The sequence below is a fragment of the Venturia canescens genome, chromosome 2, assembly GCF_019457755.1.
Source record: "Venturia canescens isolate UGA chromosome 2, ASM1945775v1, whole genome shotgun sequence".
Lineage (NCBI taxonomy): Eukaryota > Metazoa > Arthropoda > Insecta > Hymenoptera > Ichneumonidae > Venturia > Venturia canescens.
The window spans coordinates 28,420,356-28,440,935 of NC_057422.1; the positions used below are offsets into that span (position 1 = coordinate 28,420,356).

General features: G+C 34.6%; 1 protein-coding gene and 1 non-coding gene across 3 annotated transcripts in view; one reads left to right on the top strand and one right to left on the bottom strand.

The window, feature by feature from the left end:
• Positions 1–20,580, bottom strand: part of fu (STKc_STK36 domain-containing protein fused) — a 316,353-nt gene that overhangs the window by 125,206 nt on the left and 170,567 nt on the right. The window lies entirely within an intron of this gene.
• Positions 17,975–18,047, top strand: TRNAA-GGC (transfer RNA alanine (anticodon GGC)). Its single transcript has one exon. It is a non-coding gene; the product is annotated as a tRNA-Ala (tRNA).

The window sequence follows — 20,580 nt, forward strand, 5'->3', positions numbered from 1 at the left end:
AAAAATAATGGCGTTGAACGTTTGGTAAAAAATCACGCTTGGGCGTTAATGGGTTAATATATCTTTGAATCTAAAAAAAAACCACTTATTTCCATGTACTTCATAATTTTGGACGTGGAAAGTCCCGTTTGGTAACTTTCCACAAATAAACACTTAAGGATATTATTTGAATCCATTAAAATCTGTGAACATCATCGCTATCAATGTTTTATTTCCATTTGAAAAAATCTCATACGAAGGACAGGAATTGCAATTTCTTTTTCATTAAGAGTATGGATCAGACGACTAACCTCACTTGGAATTTTCGAAATCGAAATTCTTTGACACAGTTTGACTGATTATAAAAAGGCTCTGTCAGCCTACGCAGGACGATGGCAAAAATCGACTGACAGAGCCTTTTTTTAATAGATCAAACTGTGTCAAAGAATTTTAATTTCGAAATTTGCAATGACGCTGAAGTTTGCAATGTTCGAGTATAACGAAATTATATAAAAAATCCTCCAACAATTGCAGTAATTCTCTAATTTCGTTCCTTGCCGAATTTGCAATTTGAAATTTTTCAACCGGCGCCGATATTTCGTGACATAAAAAATTAATGAATTAAAAATGTTTTTTTTTTGTTCATTTCGTTGAACTCCAGCGTTGCAAACTTCAGCATCGTAATTTGCAGCTAGATCTCTCGCACTCGCGGTTGCGATATCCATCCTCTTAAGGTCATGGAGCAGTCGCTATCTCGCCACCGTGAGTGCGAGAGAGATAGCTGCAATTTTCGAAATTGAATATGTTCGACACGGTTTGAGAAATAAAAAAAAGCCCCTGTCAGCGTATTGTTGCCATCTTTCCGCGTCCGCTGACAGAGCCTTTTTTTGATTAGTCAAACGACAGCGGAGAATTTTCATTTCGAAAATTTGAGGTGAGGTTAGTCGACTGATCCATGCTCTTAAGGATATTCGGTACAGGCGATACAATGTTGCCATGCTAAACCATGTTAAATACATAAAAAATTTCAAAATGATAAGAATTTAATAAAATTTGGTGAACATATTCTTTAGGGCCAAATTTGACAATACAAATTTTTTAAGATTTTTCTTCTGTACAGTTATCGAGTAATTGATCACTAAAGTTCAAGTGTATAAGCATAGCGTTTCCATATATATAGGTATACATTCCGGGCATAAAAAATCTGCTTTAATGCGTAATTACTCGATAACTAAGTAGAAGAAAATTTGTGTACATCACGTGCGAAAACATTTGTGTTTTCGCACTTGATGTTGAAGAACATTATCACCAAATTTGATCAATTTCTTAATATTTAGACTTCTGTACCGAAACTCCTTAAAACACAACGATGGGAGGTTTAACCAGTCCTTTACTATAGATTGACAGATGAAATGCCAATTTTTCTTCGCCACTTGATATTCATTGAAAAATAGAAAAAACGGGTGTTCTAACTTGGTTGGAAACTTCAGTGTCGTCGATTAAACATGGATACTAATGTAGATTGTAAATGAGAGAAAATAGTGAATTTTCCTCATTTACATTCCTTGTTGTATATTTTCGAGAAATTACTCAACAGGATTCTCAAAATGCATTCTGATGTGTAACATGCATGAATATCAATGTTTCATTGGGATGTGTATATAGCTATCAAGTTTACAATCTCTCTTTCATAGAACTACAGTGAAGAAAGGCTTGACCAGGCCTCTGCCACAGTTGTCCCAAAAAGATTACAATACCTCTTCACCAATTCATATCTATTAACGTCTCAATGGAACATTGACACCCATGTCGATTGTACATAACAGTGAATTTGCAGAACCACATTAAGTACTTACGAATACACACTGGACGTGTTATGTAAATTCATAATTTTTTTTTATCTACATTGGTACCCATGTTCTATAGACTTTCCAATTCATATCAGGTAGAGAAGAGAAATTGGCATCTGATCTGTCAAACTATGAAAAAGACTGGTTAAACCTCCATTTGCTGTGGTTTTATGGAAAAGAGATTGCAATTTCTTAAGGTATCAAGGTAGATGAAATATGATAAGGAATTTGAATAACATCTTTAGTGTATATTTTGAAGAAGGTACTCAATAAGGTTCTTCAAATTCATTGTAAGTTTCATCTACATATCGATGTTTCATTGAGATGTGAACAGCTATGAAGCCACAGAGAGAGATTGCAATCCTTTTTTCATAAATGTACAGTAGGGTGCTTTTTTTTCAGCGACATTTTTTTTTTTCACTCCCATCTCGCCTTTTTGTAGGGAATACCTTAAAAAAAAATCCCTGAAAATTTGAGCCCTTAATATTAATTTTAAGTACTCGACCAAGGCGTACAAAGATTTCCCCTTTAAAATACACGTAAAGTTCGATTTTTCTTCTTAAAAGTTCTACAGCTCAGAGGCATTTAATGGTACAACCTTGGTCGATGAGCGGATTTATTCAGAATTAAATGCTCCACAAAAGTGTCCATTGTGGCGTAAGTGTAACTCGAACTGGCGAGGTCGTAGAGGTCACTCAACCCAATTTTTTCATGAAATTCTCGTTTTTTTGCCTCTATCTCGTAAATGACAAGAGCTACAGAAAAAATGGGAATGACAAACTTGGAGGAAATTCAATTTCCTACAAAAAAGTATTCAAGCACCAAATCGCTAACATCGATATTTCTTAAGATATTGGGCTTTTAAGTTGAGGTAGTATGGAATTTTCATGAATTATTGAGCTGGATTGTATAAGTTGTTAATTTATTATTCTTAATTGTCACTTAAATCATTAAATATTTATTTGTTAAGTTGCAAATGATTGGAAAGTTGAATAACTGAACGTTTTGAAACTGAAATTCGGAAAAAAAAAACATTTTCAAAGTGCTTAAAAATTTTTTTTTCACTTTTCACGAATTTTTCAATTGATTTTCCCCTGATTCTTCTAATTTATTTACCAGTAATTGAATACCTATAAAGTTCTAGTTGAAAATATGTTGTATATACGCAAAATATTTCAATATTATTTTATATCTATATATCTTGTCTTGCTTATATATAACATATTTTCAACTAGAACTTTATCGGTATTCAATGACTGGTAAATAAATTCGAAGAATCAGGGGAAAATCAATTGAAAAATTCGTGAAAAGTAAAAAAAAAAATCTAAGCACTTTGAAAATGTTTTTTTTTTTCGAATTTCAGTTTCAAAACGTTGAGTTATTCAACTTTTTAATCATTTGCAACTTAACAAATAAATATTTGATGATTTAAGTGACAATAAAGAATAATAAATTAACAACTTATACAATTTAGCTCAATAATTCATGAAAATTCCATACTACCTCAACTTAAAAGCCCAATATCTCAAGAAATATCGATGTTAGTGATTTGGTGCTTGAATACTTTTTTGTAGGAAATTGAATTTCCTCCAAGTTTGTCATTCCCATTTTTTCTGTAGCTCTTGTCATTTACGAGATAGAGGCAAAAAAACGAGAATTTCATGAAAAAATTGGGTTGAGTGACCTCTACGACCTCGCCAGTTCGAGTTACACTTACGCCACAATGGACACTTTTGTGGAGCATTTAATTCTGAATAAATCCGCTCATCGACCAAGGTTGTACCATTAAATGCCTCTGAGCTGTAGAACTTTTAAGAAGAAAAATCGAACTTTACGTGTATTTTAAAGGGGAAATCTTTGTACGCCTTGGTCGAGTACTTAAAATTAATATTAAGGGCTCAAATTTTCAGGGATTTTTTTTTAAGGTATTCCCTACAAAAAGGCGAGATGGGAGTGAAAAAAAAAAAATGTTGCTGAAAAAAAAGCACCCTAATGTACAGCAAAGAAAGGTTTGATTGGTTCACTGCCTCAGCTTTACCAAAAAGATTTCAAATTCTCTTTGCCACTTCATATCTACTCAGGTATCAATGAAACATTCATATTCATGTGGATTATATGCAACAGTAAATTTGGGGATTCTCATTGAACACTTTCTCACAAATATAAACTGAAAATGTTTCTTAGATTCATTATTTCCTCTTATCGTTATTGCTAACCATGTTTTATTGACTTTCTAATTAATGTATAGTGTCGTAGAGGAATTGGCATCTCATCTGTCAAACTACGGCGAAGGACTGGTTAAACCTCTCATCGCTGTGGTTATATGGAAAAAAGATTGTAATTTCTCTTCGTGGCTTGATATTTATTTAGAAATAAATGAAACATCCACGTAGATAAAATATTATAATGAGTTTGAATAACATTAGTAGAGTATAAATTTGAAAAAGAACTCAATCGGGCTGCTCAAATTCACTATGACGTAAAATCTACATGAACATCAATGGTTCATTAAGACGTGAATAGGTTCGAAGCAGCGAAGAGAAATTGCAATATCTTCAGGAAAACTGTGCCAGAGGACACATCAAACCTTCCTCCGCTATGGCTTTATGCGAGAGAGTTTGCAATTTGTCTTCGCTACTTCATAGTTATTCATCTCTTAATGTAACATTGATATTCATAAAGATTATACATAACAGGGAATTTGGGGAACCTCATTGAGTACTTTCTCACAAATACAAATTGAGAATGCTATTTTTATTCATTATTTTCTCTCATCGTCATTGCTATCCTCATTCCATTGACTTTTCACTTGATATCACAAATGGCAATTGCAAAATTGGCATCTGTCAAACCATGGCAAAGGACTGATGGTTTGATCAGTCTTTCACCATAGTTTTGCCATAACGAAACTTCTTGATATTAATACAACCGCTTGGTATTAATACAAAAGTCGTTCAAACATAGATACCAATGTAGTTGACAGATAATAATGAATTCGAATAACATCAGTTTATATTTTTGCAAAAATACTCACTGGAGTTCACTGAATTCACTGTTACGTATAATCTACATGAATAGTGATGTTTCATTAAGACGTGAACAGATATGAAGTGACGAAGAGAAATTGCAATCTTTTTTCCTTGAAACCACAGCAAAGGAGAGGTTTAATCAGTCCTTTGCCATAGTTTGTCTGATCATATGTCAATTGTCTTTCGCCGCTTCATTTTGATCTGAATCGTGATGAAACATATTAATATTCATTATTGAAATATTTTATGCTAATGACAAATATATTTTCATTCAGTACTTACGTTGTTTATTATCACTCGAAATGACTCCTCTCGCCCGATGTATCGTCCGCTGTCTCCCACGTGCTAATGAAAAAAGTTCGATCTTCGATCCTGAGAAGGGTGACCGTGCGATGTTTTAGCGGGCTACCGAGCGCTGTTTCGGTATTTTTACAGCGAAACATACCCGTACTAGGTAGCCCGTTCGTTACGTGGGAAAATATCGAACTACAAATCTGTCATACGGTCTTGAAATCGTGTGCATCGTGTTTTTAAATATTCACGCTTGAATCCGGAATCGTTAATCAAACTAAATCACTCGAAAGTGTTTATCGTTTCGGAATTTCTCCCAATATCAATTCTTTATAGAAATTTTGAGGTTCTGTTGTTATAAACAACTGTAGCTTCTCGAGAATCCGATGTATCTTTGGATGGTTAACGATCTCGAATTCAAGGCAGTAAAACTAATTTCGTATTCTTCGTTTTTCACTCTTATTAATAATAGCATTGAGTGTTGAGTGGGAAAATGGTGAAAAAAAGAAAAATCACGGTGAGTAGAGTGGCACCCATCATCGCCCGGATCATCGAAAATATCGAGAGTGTGAAAATTTACGAAAAAGGATTGGGGTCATTGACAGCTCAGGTATGTAGCTCTGACATTCAGCTCTGACATTCATCATTTTTTAGAATTTATTTTACGAAATTTTCGTGCATTCAAAAAACATGTTAGGGGATGTCAGAATGTCATTAAATACTTGTTAGTAAAAAATTCATTGAAACGTGAATAGCTATGAAGCCACAGAGAGAGATTGCAATCTATTTTTCATGAATGTACAGCGGAGAAACGTTTGATCGATTCACTACCACAGCTTTACCAAAAAGATTTCAAATTCTCCTCGCCACTTCATATCTATGCAAGTATCAATGAAACATTTATATTTTTGTCGATTATATGCAACAGTGAATTTGGCAAACCACATTGAGTACTACTGAAATATCAACTAAAAATGTTATTTATATTCATTATTTTCTCTCATCAATATTGCTATATCCATGCTTTATCGACTTTCCAATTGATATCAAGTGACGAAGAAAAATTGTCATTCCATCTATTAAACTACGGCAAAGAACCGCCCTGCGCTGTGGTTTTATGGAAAAAGATTGCAATTTCTCTTCGCCGCTTGATATTTATTTAAAAGTAAACGAAACAAATAAAAATATATCAGAGTATATATTCCAGAAAGAACTCAATCAGATTCCGTAAATTCACTGTGGTGTATAATGTACATGAATGAGGCGATGAAGAGAAATAGCCATCTTTTCTGAGGAAAACTGTCGCAGAGGACAGGTCAAATTTTCCTCTGCTGTGGTTTTATGACAAACAAATTGCAATTTCTCTTTGTTGCTCCATTGCTATTCACATCTCAATGAAGCATTGATATTCATAAAGATTATACATAACAGTGAATATGGGAAACCTCATTCAGTATTTTATCATAAATATAAACTGGAAATGCTATTTTTATTCATTATTTTCTCTTATCTACATTGATATCCATGTTTTATTGACTTTTCAATTAAAACTATGTCAAACGACTGGTAGTTGAAATAATCTTCTGACTAGTGGTCCAACCAGTCTTTTGTGATAGTTCGACAGATAGAATACCAATTTTTCTTTGATATTTCACTTGATATTAATTGGAAAATGGATAAAACATGAATACCAATATAGATGAGAGGAAATAATGAATATGTATGACATTTTCAGTTCATATTTGTGAGAAAGTACTGAATGGGGTTCCCCAAATTTACTTTTTTGTATAATCTATATGATTATCAATGTTTTATTGAGACATGAACCGATATCAAGCAGCGTAGAGAAATGCAAGCTTTTTGGGAAAACTATAGTAGAGGTCCGGTTAAACTTTCCACTGCCGTAGTTTCATAATAAAATGATGGCATTTTCTCTTTCCTGCTTCATACCTATTTACGTTTTATAAAAATATTGATATTCATATAGATTATACGTAATTTATAGATTATATACATGCAAAAATATATAATGAGGATGTTATTCAAGTTCAATATTATCTAACCACTACATTGGTATTCATCTTTTATCGAGTTTCCAATTAATATTAAATGGCAATGAAAAATTCTAATCTCTTTCCCATAAAACTATAGAGAAGGGAGGTTTAACCAATCCTTTGCCATAGTTTGACAGGTGAGGTATTAATTTTTCTTCGTCACTTGATATTTATTAGGAAGTTGATAAAACATGTAATCCAATGTAGTTAACATATAATAATGAACTTAAATTACATTTTCATTGTATAATTTTGAGAAAGTCCTTAACTGGGTTCTCCAAATTCATATGAAATGTATTCATATCGGAAACCTTTCCAAAAACAAATATTTTAAGAAAATATTTATGTGCACTTTATAACTGCAGAGTTATATAATGCTTCAAATCGTGGTCTACAAAAGGATTCCGAATATTGCTACTTTGTACGTCATATTTAGGAAGGTATAAAAAAATTGCGCTTCGCAAAATTTGAATAAAAAGGTCGGAAAAAGTTACCTCGACTATAGTGAATCAGGTGAGGTAATTAACTATAGCTGGCTCTAGTAAAACTTGATTTAGCTTTCACACATATTACAATTCACTACGAGGATATTCATTATGAATTTCAAAAGGGCATAATTTTATTGGATAATTTTTATACTCATTGTGCTGCTTTAGAAAGGTAGAAGGTAGAAGGTAGAAAGGAGAATGAGCGAATTTTCTTCTTCTTCTTCTTTTCCTTATTGGCTATCTCCCTTCAGTAATCTAGGGAATGTGCCATATAGCGAATTTTAATGAACGCGCTAGACGAAAATACACGCTTCTCGTAGGAACAAGGGAACGTTCCGTTCTCAGCTAACGCCATCTCTGAGAGACGTTGAGATGAGTGCGTTCAGATGGGACACGCTCAGAAAACGCTTGTTAAAATACCGTTCGCCCTTCAATTACAAACGCTATACGCAACTGAGCAAGGTATCCGGCGATCTATTTCAATCTGCACCATAAATTTACAATATTTATTATATTGAACGCTTTTTTGCCTTCAACCCGATAAAAACATCTGAACGTGTATGAAATAATATCTTTTTTCTTTCCAAGCAGTTAACTAAGGCAAGCAGAGTTTAATAATTTCTTCAATTTTTTTGCTGTAAGTCAAATAACGAAAAACTGAAAAAAAATGTCATCTCCCGAAAGTATATAAATTTTTAAACCGATTTTTACGGGGAGAAAGGCTAATCAGTGGGTTTTTTCTGACATTAACTTAAGGAGGGTGGCTAGACTCGTCAAAATGATAAGAAATTGATCAAATTTGGTGATAATGTTCTTCAACATCAAGTGCGAAGACACCATTTTTTTCAAAATTTTCTTCTGCTTAGCATTTTACGCATTAAAGCAGATTTTTTATGCCCGGAATGTATACCTATTGTAACAAGATTTTCCCGGGAAGGTACGATCTGTCCCTTCTCGGCTCACTCACCTCGCCTCGCGCTGCTCTCCGGCTACGAGAATGAACTGGGCGCCAGGTACCAAGTACCGTCGAATTAATCGACTTGATTTTCGTCAATTCTCGTGATGGTAACGCAACGCAAAATTAAAGTCTAGAGTGCACGAGGGGAGCGAGTGACCGAGGACGGTCCGACTACTCAGCTCATCTGAGATACAAAAGGTAGAGGGGGGGATCCTGGGGGCCAAAGTAGCGGTCACGAAACACAAAAGAAATAGCCCACAACAAAATATAACATTCGAAACAGTATGCGTCATTTATTCACAATTTTTAGCGGAAAACAAATTATACAGGAGAGAAATACGAGATCGCCAATTAATGTTCAACAAAATAATATTTTAGGAAACGATAGTTTAGGTTCGCCAGTTAAACGGAACAAGATAATAATTTGGAGAAATAGTAATTTTAATTCGCCGTCGCGTTGGCCCTGTTTACAAGTAGGTAACTAAACGTCGCCAACGACCTACCCGAGTTCGCAAGGTAACTACAGGCAATAGGTAATAGGTAATAGGTAACTGCTATGGCGGAAATTGTAACGCATTGGTCACTAAGGCAGGGTAGGCAACAAAGTGACCACGGCGAGACAATTCCAGGTAGATTACGCGGGTGTCGTAAGTAGCGCAAAGGCAAAAGGTAATCGACACCTGGTAATTTACTACCCAATAGTTCATCCGCGAGCTAACCTACCACACGGCGACAGGAATCACAAAAGATAGAAGTCCGCGATTTTGGGACAATGCACGAACGCAACGCGAAAGACAAAAGATAGGCGAAATTATGATCGACGACAGAGAATATCGCAATTTTACAATAGAGTACTTCAAAAGAGGTAACAGAAAACACGTCGATCGTGAGACAAGCAATAACGCAATAGCAGGTACGAAAGAATGCGCAATATAAAAGAAACGGGGGAAAAATACTGAAAAATAATGCCTTGAATAACCGCCGTACATCCCGAACGCGACAATGAGAAAGAGAGAGACACAACGAAAACATCGCGCGGCTAGCGCGCTCGCTAGGGCTCTCGACATGTGCAGGGAGAGAGAGACAAAAGAGAACTCAAACTGTACTGCGCGTAATATTCAGCGCTTTATCAAAACTCGAACGAATAATCGTTCAGACTATCTTCGAAATCAGATAATAATGCATTGAACCAGATTAAGAGTGAATCCTCTGATAGAGTTGAGCGTCTCAATAAACTACACGAAAAATAATGGAGATTGGGAAGTAGCGGCCGCAATCTCGCTCGCCACTTCGCCACACAGATCTCCCTCAAAGAAAAGGCCACCAGGCAACAAAACTCAAAGAAAACCGGAACTAAATTCCGAAACAATACGCTCAATTCTACCAAAGAACCCGGGGAGAAAGAGTAGTGGGCTTACCGAGGAGATCACTCGTCGCACCCGAAGAAAAGACAAAAGAGACCTAGATGACTGCAGACTCGGGCTTCTGACTCGCCGGTGAGGTGATCGGAACAAGACTAATTGTGCGAACGAGTGGTCCTCAATATTCGGCGCCATCCCCACCACTAGGCCCGCGAACCGCAGCGCTCACACGCTAGGCGCGAGCCAGAGCATAGGCTCGTAGTTCACGCTTTCGCGGGACTTCAAATTTAGAAGCGCCACGTCGGTAATTTGCCTCCCTGTTGCTCTTACCTCTCCCGTCCGTTTGAAACATTCCTCCCGACTTAATTGCCGTGATTCGAGTGCCTTTCCTCTTGGGGATCCGGCGGGCAGCTCTGAAGGACCGAGGGGAGGCCTCCCTCATGACTTCGGACGTCTAGAAGTCATGGTGGGCCCACGACAAAAACCACCAGGCAAAACAGCACCTTGGCTCCAGAAAACTCCCCCGAATCCCACCTGACGAGGCGCCGTATCGCACGGACCGTGGCACCCGAATTTACGGTGTAGCGGACGGTGTAACTCTCGGTTACTGCAGCGGGAGAGGCACGGGCGGCGTTCAACGAATGGCCTATGCCAGCGTGTCCTTTCAGCCGTCCACTGGTCGAGAATGGTGCTCGTAACTCGAAGACGGTGTGGGAGGGTGTTTCTCGCGAACGAGATCGGGTCGAACAACAGCAAAGCATCGTCACAATAAAAGACGGTTCGCAAACCCAGTCGCGGAGGCGACACCAAATATCCCAAAACGACAATGAAATTTTACTTTAAATAAACGTCAGATTAAATCCAAAAATAGACAACGAAATTCTCTGTAAATAAACGTCAGATTAAACTCAAAAATAGACAACGAAATTCTCTCTCGTCCTGCCATGTAGGTAACAGGTAGCTAAAACTAACTAAAATCTCTCAAATCGGTAATGTCGGCGGTTTTTCGAACTTAATACAATAATTACGCAATAATGAGTCCGGCTCCGACCAACACCCGACGAGTCGAAAAGTCGTGGAAAATGGGCCGTAAACCCGGTCCACTGGTCGACACAATTCGTACGAGTGGCGGGGCAAAATGTCACGTCACACTATATATATGGAAACGCTATGCTTATACACTTGAACTTTAGTGATCAATTACTCGATAACTGTACAGAAGAAAAATCTTAAAAAATTTGTATTGTCAAATTTGGCCCTAAAGAATATGTTCACCAAATTTCATTAAATTCTTATCATTTTGAAATTTTTTATGTATTTAACATGGCAACATTGTATCGTCGGTAGCCACCCTCCTTAAAAAACCAACTCAAACAACCAATGTTATTTCAAGATGAAAAATTACCAAAATCTTTTTTCTTTGTTTTTCTCTTCTAAACTTTTTCCGTAAGAATGCTGTAAAAAAAATCATTTTTGCAATTTGAAAATGAACAATTTCAAGTTTTAATCATTTTTAAAACTTACGATTCAAGAACCGGATATTTGCCGAGTAGTTCAGCTTTAAATAATTAAAATTATTCCAATTTCAATTTGAAGTATTTAGGTATGAGGCCTACTTTCCTCTGAACGCGCTCATTACAACCTCTCTCAGAAATGGTGTTAGCGCCAATCGAAACGTCTTTAATTATCACGTTTTTAAAGTTTTTATGCTGGATGTATTTTTACATCCAGTATAAAATGCGGTCACATGAAATGATTACCTGTTGGGAGTCACAATGAATATTCCTATAATTAATTCAATTATTATCAAAACAATGCAAGTGTCAAGTTCCGATATCGAGGTTTAGTCTAATAAGTAATGTCCAGATAATCTGAAAATTGCTCGAATACGAGACAAATAATTCAAAACAGATAGACTGCTTCCCCGAGCATTCATGGAACTTGAAAAATGAAAAATTTTCAATGAAGTTTTGGTAACGAAAAACGATATGTTTATTTTTTAAATTACTGTTTTGCAAAGTATTGAATCATGCAAATTCAATCTGTGTGAACCAAGCACCCGACGTTGGAAAGATGAACTTTTTTTTAGGTAATAAGAAGATACAGTTTCTTCCAACAAGTCAAAGTGAAAAAAACTCGCTCGGGCCAGTTTTTGAGATATAACTTCCGATTAAAAGTCTCTTCAGTTATTACAGATGCTAAAATCATTTAAGGTTGTATGTAGACGTCAGTGAAAAAAGTTTCTCAACACCTAGGTCGGAAATTATTCTACTATCTACCAGTACATACATTTTCAAAGTGTGTTTGAAGTAACTGTAGAGACTTTCAATCAAAAGTTACGTATCAAATACAATCATTTTACTATCTATCTCTATTCACCTTTTTGCGTAAGAATCAGTCGAAAACATTCTAGTTTCGGGATTTGATTCTCAGTTTACTAACGATATAAACTTCACCACACAAATCTACCTACCTTAAAGCTATCATGAAAAAACCAGTATATTTTTCTATAGTCGGATGCTAAGTCAACATAAGCCAATCCAGTATGGAAAACTTGGTATGTTCCCTTATTGAGTGTTAAGCAAGGTTTTTACATGCTTTCTAATGAAACGCTTTGGTTCATATATAGTCCAATCAGTACGTCTAAAATTTTCTATGTGCTTTTTCCGCCATATTGAAAGAAGGGTTGTTTTTTTTGCACTAACTCGACTCTCTGTAGATATGCGAAAATTGCAATGACATACTATTTTGTGGATTTTTCACCCTCTACAATTTAGGTCATATACATTTTTCACCTATCGTTCATAGTTGTTGAGTTATCGAACGAGAAAATGAAAAATTGAGGTAGTAGAACTTGTTTTTTGGAGTCTTCTTTCTCATGATAGCTATCGGAAAAATTGTTGATATAACACTTGTAAAGCATGTTAATACCCATAATTTTATTTTTTTTTTTTTAGACGAAAATAACGATTTCTAACGCACTATAAAGTGAGCCGCAGCGTGTCCGACGCTACACTAATGTGTGAGTGTATATTAAGGTGAATAAAAAAAAAAAAATTATTTCCCTTCAAAATTGCAAGTGGATATGTTATTAGTTGATGAAAAAGTAATTCTTTCAAAATTTTTCTAAAAATTAAAAATTAACGGTCTTCTAAAAATTTTTTTGAGGTGGCACTAATGACTTGAAATCTTTCTTTCCAATTTTAGTAAAAAATTATGATGTAAAAATACTGGTTTTTTGGTGTTGTAATAAAAATAATTAGCAGACAGTCAATAGTTGATTCCCTCAAAATTTGAGGTGGGAAGAGAAAAGTTTGGTTGATATCAAGAGACTCGGTAGAGTCTCGGGACAAGTACATTGACAGCCCTGTCGTCTGCTAGCCTGAGGCTCTCGCCGAGACTATCTTTTCTCTGAATAAAACGATTCGCGGTGGTGGGGGTAAAACTGGCATGTCATTTTCTAGAATTGCGGAGCTCAAGAGATGTTTTGTTAAGCGAAAATTAGTTTGGAGACTAAATTTCAAAATCTCTTTCGAATGAGCCCGAAACCAACACGATCAGTAGCGTAATTGCTGAGAAAAAACTTTGCACAGGCTCAAGATTATGCAAAAGTTACTAACACATTTAGAAATTTGACATGTATGTATATAATACCATCAAAGGCCTCATGTCCCTCGGTCTAACTTCGCGGCGGTGTCGCGGACTGACGTCACATGCCGAGAGCTCGAAAGTCACCAGCCGAAGTTTCACGTCATGTTGACGTTTGGGGTTATGATGTTATGAAGTGCGTGCGGGATAACTAAAAATAATTTTCGTCATCTAACGAAGTGCATATTACTATTTATTTCGTTAAATTTTGTGATATACTAAACCAGTATCAAAGCGGCCGCGTAAATGTAGTCTGTGATATGTGTGCGAAAACGGATATAAAAAATGCGCGATGCATATGTCAACGAAAACTTTTCAAGATTTCATTATTTTGTTCGACTGGAAATAAGCGTTAACTAAAATAATCTTTCAATTAAATCAGAGTGCGAGAAATATTGTCCAGTGTAAATATATTGTCAGTAGGCTAGGTTATATATATGAAGGCGTCAGATTATATATATGAATAAATACAACAAAAACACACAGAACTGTTAGAATGATGTTGTAAACTTTAATTGAATAAATGTTTTCTAATTTATTTCTCATGTTTCCCATATTTTGCTTCATATTCAGTTTGGCTCTGCCCTCTCCGATCCTTGTTTTCACTCCATCGGTTTGCAGCGGATCGATACATATCGTTAATTAATTGCCTAATATGTGTCCTATGATTTTCTACTATTTCTTCATGCTGATTGTGGTAACGTGATTCAAGAGGTTTCCAGCTATGATCATCAATCTCGCATTTTGTACATCAGATTCTCAAAACAGTTTCTGGTCTTGATATAAGTGTAGTTATTCTTTTTCCACCTGGTCTGTCGAGTAACAAATTTTGAAACTTATTCCAAAAAGTCTTTGGATGCTTTGTTTGCTGATCATATGAAAAGTCGAATCTTTGGAATGCAGTAGGCAAACACAAATTTTGACAACAATACTTATGAAATGACATGTATGTTGAGTATTCCCACTTTGCAAACTACAAATGTGGAATTATTAGTGAAAAGATTCATTACGCTAAGTCTACAGTTGCTCAGTTTTGGATGCGATCAAATATAATGCCTGCTAACATCCATGGGAACATACAGAATTTCTGAATACAATGTTCGCTATGTCATTTCAACGTAACATCATGACTTTTGCCAACTTTTCTCTATAATACTATAGATTTGGATTATTGAAATACAGCAAAAATCTGCGAATTATAAAATTGATATACTGTGCCACTCATTTTACTTTTTAAAACTAACTGTAACATATATATGAAGTGAACACTCATCACAGAAGTCTTCAGTTGCTCATTTATGGATAGATTTTAAATTGCTGTCTTCAAAATTTATTGTGCAGATACATTGAATCGCAGCAGATACCTGCGAATTCTGAAATTTCTGTGCATAAATATGTGTGTTAAGTATCACCCCCTATCTTTGATTATGAGAATGAGTAATAGAACTTGGTTTAGTAAGTTTTAAAGTATTTCTTTTTAAATACTATTGAAGTTTGTATTACTGCGGTATGAAGCAAATACCTCCAAACTTGCATATTTTTGTGTCGCAGCATGTGTGCCAATCATTTAAATTTTTTACTCCAACCGTAACATGTAATCTCAAAAATTTATCACAAACGTCTTCAGCTTTTCTAAATTCCTAAATTTTCCGTTTTCTATTTTATTCTGAGTTTTTAAACTTTTAAATTCATTCCTGAATTCTCCTGAAATTGTTTTTCTCCAAAACCAATGCAGATACCTTAAACGTCTTTGAATTCCGTTGCTCTGTTGAATTAAGTACGCTCAGTTTTTTTTGCTTTTTTGAGTTCTGACATAATAAATGTTTCCGGGTGCCTTTTTTCAGCAACTATCAAACTGTAGATAATTGGATCTCAGCGGCCACTTGCAAACTTTGGAAATATATTTCATCGGAGACACGTTTTGAATGATACGAAAATGTCTAGATTCAGAATGCAAAAGCAACATTTAAAAAGGGCCAATTCTGTTGGATTTGTTGTGTCTAGAATTTGATCTATTTTTCCTCTTTTCCTTTCTTTTTCCTAACGTTATCAGCCGAAAATCATATCTCGGCCCGTAACACGCATTGCTCCATGCTCTTGAGTTCCCAATGGACGAAACATATTAGAAGACAAGGAGAAAAATCACCAAAGTCCAAGAATAAACCTCTATCGAAATATTTTCAGTACAATTTCGACGAAAAATAGGTCTTTTTTCGTGAAAACCAACGTTATACGCCGAAAATTATAAACAATTCATAGAAATTTAAACTAAAATCTTATAGTCATCTGAACATAAATAAGGATCTTTTGAGAAAAAAGACGTGATATCAAACCATAAACTTCCCCTAGGGAAAAAAAAGGTTGGGACAAGTACATTGATGGTCCCTCGTTTGCTGATAATTCCACCCATAAAAAAAACTTTAAACAAATTTTTTTTTTAATTGTAAAAAAAATTATTTCATAAAAAAAAATACAGAACAATTCGAAAAAAATTTTACAAATCTTGAAAAAATGTTATATTAAAAAAAAACTAATCTGCATCTATTTTTTAAAGTGTCAAAAGAATTAAATAACAAGTAAAAAATAATAAACCGAAAAATCGCCCTTGAAATCATTTTGGAAACCGATGCCTCATTCTTCTTATTTGATTCGAACAGCTAAATCAATTGAAAAAAATTCCATCTAATTTACGTGCAACATTAAAATTTATTATATCAATTCGAGGCCAAGTATTTTCTAATGAATTAAAAAAAGTTACCATTTGAATTACGTGCAGCACTAAAATTTATGATATCAATCGGTGGACAAGTATTGTATTAGTAACTCCAAATTTTGACATTATTGAATTGTTCTAAGAAGCTTTCAAATCCAAAAGAATCACATGCAAGCTAGTCATTTCTTACTCTATGGTGGCAGAGACTTATAAGAAAATCGATTCTTCTCACAGACTTTCAGGATCCTCTGCTATTATTCACAAAATTCGACGTCGATTGGATCGATACAAATTATGTTTAAATATGTGTTAAAAGTACTTGTCCGGCCCATCACTATTCATTCAATAAAGAATCAATCATAAAAAAACGAAATGGCACGGCAGAATCTCGTTAAAAGTTTGTTGAAATGCGATTCATTATTAATTTAATGTTCTTAATAATAGTATAGGTTAGTTCTTATTCCGAATGGAACTCGTTCGCTGGAAGAATAAGTGGGAAGTAAAAATTGCCGTCATCGAATGTAAACTGCAGAGTTATTTTGGAAGCTTCAACATATACATTATGTACAATTTTTTTCATTTATCGATGCACAATAATATCCCTTCTATATTGCGGAATAATTTGTTTCCGTTTTTTATTAAATTAGTGCAATTAAGTAAAAATGACTTGAAGATTATTCTCTCAATTCCCTCTGCATGAATACTTGTGATCCATCAGTTCTAGACAAGCCCTGACTTTTATTTGGATAAACAATTTAAACGGAAAGTGATGGGCCGGACAAGTACTTTTAACACATATTTAAACATAATTTGTATCGATCCAATCGACGTCGAATTTTGTGAATAATACCAGAGGATCCTGAAAGTCTGAGAACAATCGATTTTCTTATAAGTCTCTGCCACCATAGAGTAAGAAATGACTAGCTTGCATGTGATTCTTTTGGATTTGAAAGCTTCTTAGAACAATTCAATAATGTCAAAATTTGGAGTTACTAATACAATACTTGTCCACCGATTGATATCATAAATTTTAGTGCTGCACGTAATTCAAATGGTAATTTTTTTTAATTCATTAGAAAATACTTGGCCTCGAATTGATATAATAAATTTTAATGTTGCACGTAAATTAGATGGAATTTTTTTCAATTGATTTAGCTGTTCGAATCAAATAAGAAGAATGAGGCATCGGTTTCCAAAATGATTTCAAGGGCGATTTTTCGGTTTATTATTTTTTACTTGTTATTTAATTCTTTTGACACTTTAAAAAATAGATGCCGATTAGTTTTTTTTTAATATAACATTTTTTCAAGATTTGTAAAATTTTTTTCGAATTGTTCTGTATTTTTTTTTATGAAATAATTTTTTTTACATATAAACTTTTTGCGGGAAAGTAATTCTGGAAAAGTTTGAATCGTTTGACAAATTTTCAGAGGTACCTTCAATGATGTTCGGATGTTTTTATTATTACAATTTTAGGTTATAATCGAGATATTAAAAAGCAAATTTCTGTGTATCAAAGTTTAAATGCTAGAATTTCATAAAAACTATGTAACGTTGTGGAATACAACGTTACGAGGACGATTCGAATTAAGTGTGGTAGGCGGTCTGGATAGCTCAGTTGGGAGAGCACTCGACCGGCCATCGAGAGATCCCGGGTTCGAACCCCGGTTCAGTCCCTGCCGCATTTTTTCGGATCGTTCCTCCTATCCCGATTTTTCCACTATCACAACTAATAAAAGGAAAAATGTATCGATTGAAAAATTCACTAACAGTTTTAGAAATTATGTACCGAAGTATCTCCGACCAAGTATATAGAGACGAGGCAGCGTCTTGACGGCAAGTGTTAAAAAGAGAAATTTAAGCAAAGCGAGTCTAAACAAGCCGTGGATCTTTACTAACACATTTGAGCGATTATGAAACGTTTGTATTTTTGTTGGTTGGTTTCAATTTTTATCTTGATTTTCGATCGGACTTAGAAAAGAATAAAACTGTCATTGAGGAGTGCTCTGAAATTTTTTAAAATCTTAATTTTTGTAAAGTGCTTACGTATTTACTTGCAAAATGCAAAAATCCGCTCTTATACAAGTCGGTTTTTAACGGAAATTAGAAAAATATCTCTTACGTTTAATCGAGAGTTCTATAAATATTTTATTAAAGGAGCGAAATTTCGTAAATTTTATGTTTTTACTTGGTACCAATTTTTTTTTCAATCGATACACAGATAAAATTATATTTAAATGACATAATTTATAGCCAACATTATGAAAAAATATATGAGCTCCACTGTATATGAACTCCAAACTTTGGGAAAATAATATTTTCATGGATGGCTAACTTATCAATCTGTCTCTTGGCGCAACACCAATAGAATCATTTTTTTCATCTAGATTTTTTCTTTTCAGCTTAAATTTTAAGGGAATCAACTTTTAACTGAATGCTAACTATTTTTGTTACAACATCAGAAAATTAATATCTTTCCATCATAATTTTTTACTAAAATTGAAAAAAATAATTTTAAAGTCATTGGTGCCACCGCTGAAAAATTTTGAGAGAATTACTTTTTCATTAAGTATCGACTTGCGGCTTTGAGAAAAAATTTTTTTTTTGATCACCTAAATATATTTAAGGCATTCCAGCTGTTGTGTCCGCGAAGACCGTCACAAAGGGAAAAGTTATTGAAGACGAGTATTCAAGAGATTAAGGCCAAAAATAGTTGAACTCCAACTCGATACTTGTACAACAAGTTAATAATAAGAATTTAAAAATTCGAGATTTTATTGCCTCAAGACCAATCGTTATAAATCCTCGTCAAAGACTGGCGATTTTTAGTTGATCGATAATTTTATTGATTCGGAGGTCTTTCCGCTTTCTTGCGAATATAGCCTGAATTTTCTTCTCGAAGTTCCGATATTGACATTGAGGGTCGATGCACTCGTTCTGAAGCGTCTAAATTTCACCATCGATGCATTTACATTGTATAATTTACGTTGTAAAATTTGAAGATACTGAACCACTTTGGTATTCCAATTTATTGATGATTTTCGAATAATGCGATCCAAGTTATAAACCTTCAAATGCGAATAATACCTTCGTGGTGCCTGAATAATGCTCCACAAGATGATAGACGTCTGGTATTCTTAATATATTCTTTCAAAATAGGTAAAAAAAAAATCGAAATCTAATTGTATTATGATTAATGATAATGAAATTATTTAGTCAGATTAATTGATGAGAAATAGGTTTTAAACGTTTCTAAACGAAAAATAAAAAAAAAACGAAATTGTAGGTATCAACATGCTTAACAAGTTTAGTACCAACCATTTTTCGATATCTATCATGAGTAGGAAGAAAATAGCAAAAAACAAGTTCTGCCACCTAAATTTTCAACTTTCTCGTTCGATATCTCAATAACGATGAACGGTAGAAAAAAAATGTATATGACTTGAATTGTAGAGCGTGAAGAAGCAACGAAAAAATATCCTATTGCAATTTTTGTATATTAACGGAGAGCCAAGTTATTGTAAAAAAAAAATAGAACACTCGATTGAATAATGGCACATAATGCACAAAGGAAACATTGAATGAAAAATCTAACTAGAAGAATCATTTTTTGTTCCGACAGATTGCAAAAAAATTGAAATGTGCGTGGGATACCGAGCTGCATAGAAGAATAATATATCTCTGGGAACACTGTCAACTTCGTCGTGCGGTAGAAACTGCAATGCTAGTAAGAGGAGATGGTGGTGAACGTTCCATAGACGAAGAAACTGTTGTAGGTAACGTACATGCACCATGTGAAGTACTGTTATCACCAAAATCGATCAGTACTGAGACAAATAAGCGATGTGCACGCACGTCAGTGGTATTTGTAGAAAATACTGAATACAAAGTGGTGAATGTCCTTGGAGATGGAAATTGTTTGTTCCGATGCTTCTCCCATCGCTTATTTGGTAATGAGAAGTCACATAGCACCGTTAGAAAATTACGGTAGAAAACTGGATGGAAGAGGTAGACATGCTAAATAGTACTTGTCCTGATAAGGAGTACAACAATGCGGATGAATATGAGCAAGAAATGGGTATCGATATGACGTACGGCACTGACTTCGAAATAGGTGTTTTTGCTCGTTTATATAAAGTCAATGTAGCGATATATCGAAAAATATCTGGCGATCGAATAATCAAAGTACAAAATTTGACATGTGATGAA